Raw genomic sequence first — 5,074 nt, forward strand, 5'->3', positions numbered from 1 at the left:
TCTTTTTGCATTCACATTCTCTATGTGAATGGGTGTCAACCATTCCATAACACACTACATATTTTGTGTTTACAATTTGTAACCAATCTCAAGAGTGGTTGTTAAATTTTTTAAATCAAACAATCACATTTTTGAAACGAAAAAAATGAGAATGCACACTCAATTGATTCAATCATTACACAGCTCTGGTATGTACAATGTTGTATGTATGTGCGGAGGGGTATGTATGTACAATATTGTATGTATATGCGATGCTGTATGTTATTGTATCGTAGCTGTGAGATCCAATGTGGGTTAAGCGCGTTGGAGCGGCTGGCTGGTTGTGCGCGCCTTTCAATCGACAAACTTTATTTTGTACTCTATGCCTTGCTATTTGATGATGGCGTGGTCTGCACCCTTTTGAGTGATTAGAACTGGTTTATTTTTGTACTTTTGTAACCAGGACTTCCTTTTCTTCGTGGGGCGCTTCAATTTAAAATGCTCCTGGTGTTAGAATTAATTTATATAACGCAATTTTTATTTAAGTAGACTTCACGTCGAAATATATTACAGCCACTCTCGTCACATATGTTTATTGGGGTTGCTGTGCAGTTGAAGCCTCTGAGTTGCATTTATCTTTAACATTCCGCCTAGCGTGTGAATCAATGTCATGATCGATTGGCAAGGCGACCAGCTTGGAAATGGCTCGCTTCAATCTTGACGTTGCAGTACGTATAGTGGCCACCCTCACAATCCCATCATTTCCTNGAAATATATTACAGCCACTCTCGTCACATATGTTTATTGGGGTTGCTGTGCAGTTGAAGCCTCTGAGTTGCATTTATCTTTAACATTCCGCCTAGCGTGTGAATCAATGTCAGGATCGATTGGCAAGGCGACCAGCTTGGAAATGGCTCGCTTCAATCTTGACGTTGCAGTACGTATAGTGGCCACCCTCACAATCCCATCATTTCCTGAGTGTATGTCCACAACTCGGCCGAGGGGCCACTGCAAAGGGGGAGCGCGTTCATCGCGAAGTAAAACTAAATCGCTAATTTTCAAGTTCGGGTGGGTCTGTTTCCATTTGTATCTCATTTGTAAATGTGGCAAGATGGTTTCCAACGCTTGAGTCGATTGGTGCTGACTTCGAATAGGTTGGGTTCCGGTATTGCGATAAGTGGACCGCCCACTAAAAAGTGGCCGGAAGTGAGCGCAGTTAAGTCACTTGGGTCATCCGTCAAGGCACTTTATGGCCTAGAGTTTAGCGCTGCCTCCACTTGCTTGAGTACAGTGAAAAACTCTTCAAAAGTTAGTGTTGCACGTCCGATTACGCGTTTTAAATGGTGCTTTGCCCCTTTTATTCCGGCCTCCCATATGCCGCCGAAATTTGGAGAGCCTGGCGGTATGAACTGACTGATACAAATCGAGCTGCCGCTTTCAACTGCTGTTTGCAGGCTGCAAGGTCAGCCTTTAGTTCTGCATTCGCACCCACAAATGTAGAAGCACAATCGCTGTATATATGAGAGCTGTATCCTCGTTGTGAAAAAACCGCTTCAACGCAGCCAGGGAGGCATCCGTACTTAGGTCGCTGACGAGTTCTAAGTGAACAGCACGAGTAACAAAACAGACAAATAGTGCGATGTACCCTTTATAGCTCCGATAAGCTCTACCTTTTGTAGTGCGAATATAGTAGGGTCCACCGTAGTCGATACCGCAATAATCAAACGGCTTAGCCGGATTGCAGCGATGTGGGGGAAGGTTTCCCATTAATTGCATGAGTGTTGCGGGGTTTTGCCTGAAACATTTTACACATCTATGAATATGTTGCTTAACAGCTGGCCGAGCTTTGATAATCCAATAACGCTGTCTTAAAAAGTTGAGAGTCGCCTGAGTACCTCCATGCAACGTGGATTCATGAGCGTGCGCAATTAACAGCTTTCTCAGTGCTCCATCTTGTGGCAGAATTATTGGATAACGTTCTCATGCAGAAAGAAATCGTGCATTCTGCAGTCGTCCATTTAGTCGAATGATACCATCTTCATCAATGACTGGGTTAAACTGGAGAAGTTTGCTCTTCATGCTGATCGGCTTATTCGTGCGAAGNAGTTGATGTGATGGCATTGTAGCCAACGACACCACAGTTGCTTCAGTCCTGGCTGGCCCGATGGAAGGTTGTGTGGGCCATTGATGAGAGTGAACGAAGCCATTGCGGTCCGTCCCACCATATAGAAAGCTCCTTCAGTTGCGATGGCATAAATCCCCGAGATGCTGCGTCCGCAGGGTTACTGGCGGTTGGCACATATTTCCAAGATTCAACAGTTGTGATTGCCTGGATTTTACTTATGCGATTACTGACATATTGTTTGTATTTTCCAGGATTTGATCGGATCCAGCTGAGAACTGTTTTTGAATCAGACCAACAGTATGTNCTAACAGCTGGCCAAGCTTTGATAATCAAATAACGCTGTCTTAAAAAGTTGAGAGTCGCCTGAGTACCTCCATGCAACGTCGATTCATGAGCGTGCGCAATTAACAGCTTGCTCAGTGCTCCATCTTGTGGCAGAATTATTGGAGAACGTTCACACGCAGAAAGAAATCGTGCATTCTGCAGTCGTCCATTTAGTCGAATGATACCATCTTCATCAATGACCGGGTTAAACTGGAGAAGTTTGCTCTTCATGCTGATCGGCTTATTCGTGCGAAGACAAGAAAGTTCATTATTAAAATGTGTGTGTTGAACGTACCTGAGCCANACATGCTGATCGGCTTATTCGTGCGAAGGCAAGAAAGTTCATTATTAAAATGTGTGTGTTGTGTGTGCCACAGCTTCAATGCTTCTGTTCGTTCTCCTGCAGAACACCATGGAGTCGTTTCGTGGGTTTTTTTCATCAGCGCCGCTATGAACCGTGGCATAAACGCGGTAACTGCTAACAATTTGTTAAGGTCTGAGTACTTAGAAAGGAGCGTGGCCAGAACCGACGGAAGTTGATGTGATGGCATTGTAGCCAACGACACCACAGTTGCTTCAGTCCTGGCTGGCCCGATGGAAGGTTGTGTGGGCCATTGATGAGAGTGAACGAAGCCATTGCGGTCCGTCCCACCATATAGAAAGCTCCTTCAGTTGCGATGGCATAAATCCCCGAGATGCTGCGTCCGCAGGGTTACTGGCGGTTGGCACATATTTCCAAGATTCAACAGTTGTGATTGCCTGGATTTTACTTATGCGATTACTGACATATTGTTTGTATTTTCCAGGATTTGATCGGATCCAGCTGAGAACTGTTTTTGAATCAGACCAACAGTATGTTTGAAGGTATGGTAGTTGAAGTGTTTCCGANACCAACAGTATGTTTGAAGGTATGGTAGTTGAGTGTTTCCGAAAGCTTGGTCGCAAGTGGGCTGCCAGAAGAGCTCCATTTAGTTCCAAACAGGGAATTGTTATTTTCTTCAAGGGGCGATTTTTGTCTTCGCGGCCAAAATGGCAACATGTACGTTTCTCGGCGCTGTGTCGAACCTGAGATATGCTACCGCAGCATATGCTATGGCGGACGCATCGGAAAACACATGCAGTTGGTAACCTCTACAGTTGGGTTCTACACCGAGCCACCTTGGAATTCTAAGACGCTCAACTTCACCTAGCTCCTTTCTAAACCATTGCCATTCTTGCTTAAGTGGTTCGGGAATTGGGTCATCCCAGTTTAAACCTGCCACCCACAACTTCTGGCACATAGCTTTTCCAGTTACAGTTATCGGCGCTAGTAACCCTGGAGGATCGTAAAATTTACCGATGTCTGATAATTGCTGCCGTTTGGTGATTTGGTTTGTTAATGGACTCAAGCTAACCTTATATGTCAAAGAGTCTGAATCACAGAGCCAATAAATGCCAAGAGCTTTAGTTTCACGGTCCAGGTTGAGGTTGCAACAAATATTTGTCTCTTTGTCATCTGCACTTAATCGCTGCATGAAGTCTTCAGAGTTTGAGCTCCTCTTTCGTAGGACGAAACCACCGCTTTGGAGTAACTGTCGCAGTTGGTACTGGATTTCCAAAGCAGCATCGACGGAGTCAGCTCCATGCAAACAGTCGTCTACGTAAAATGATTCTCGCAAGACCTTAGACGCCTCAGGATAAGTTGACTCTTCATCATCAGCTAATGTTTGTAGCACTTTAATTGCAAGATATGGTGAGCAATTTAAACCGTACGTGACTGTTAGCAATCGATAGGCTGCTGGCTCTCCTTCTGTACCTCTCCATATAATACGCTGCATGTCAGCGTCATCACGGCTGACCAGAATCTGCCGATAACACTTCTATATCTGCCATGAAGCCAATGCGGTGAAGCCGAAATCGAATAATTATTTGGCTTAAATCGTTTTGGAGTTTTGGGCCAACATGAAGTCGTTTAGGGAGATGTTTTCTATGGTTTTACGGGATGCATTGAAAACTGTACGCAATTTGGTGGTTGAGCTCGATACCTTGTACACCCCATGATGCGGAATATAGCAAACAGTTCTCGGCTCCTCGTTTTCAATTACCTTCTCCATGTCCCCTTAAGCTAGGTACTCGTGTCATGAAAGTGGTGTACAAATGATCCATTTCAGGGTCATTTCGAAGCCTAGCTTGTTGAGACCGAAACAGTTGAATTGCGTCAGCTTTCGAGTTGGATAGTTTTGTAAGATCACAATCGGCTTTAAACGGATACCGAATTTGATACGGCCCTGAGCTAGTTCGCTGAACAGTGTCTTTAAAAAACTCTTCGCAGAATAATTCGTCTTGTGTCATTTTAGATGGAGGTAGTATCTCATCAAATTCATGAAATTTCCACATCTGCTGAACTAAGCTGCTCAGGTCATCAGTGGTTGTTGCTGTGAAATGTGTTGTACATAGTTGGGGAGATGCAGAGCAGGGTATGCGTCCGTAAATAACCCAGCCAAGATACGTATTTTGTGCTTGGCCGAACCGCAGGCAGTGTGCTTGATCCCACCTTTTACTAAGAGACCGTAGAGGTCTGCGCCAATGATGACGTCAATTGAGCAAGGCTCGTAGAAATTAGGATCTGCTAGTGTGAGATCTAGAAGGTCGATATAGGGCTTTGGA

This window comes from Rhagoletis zephyria, unplaced genomic scaffold (assembly GCF_001687245.7).
Source record: "Rhagoletis zephyria isolate East Lansing unplaced genomic scaffold, Rhagoletis_zephyria_1.1 Rzeph_scaffold_01378, whole genome shotgun sequence".
Lineage (NCBI taxonomy): Eukaryota > Metazoa > Arthropoda > Insecta > Diptera > Tephritidae > Rhagoletis > Rhagoletis zephyria.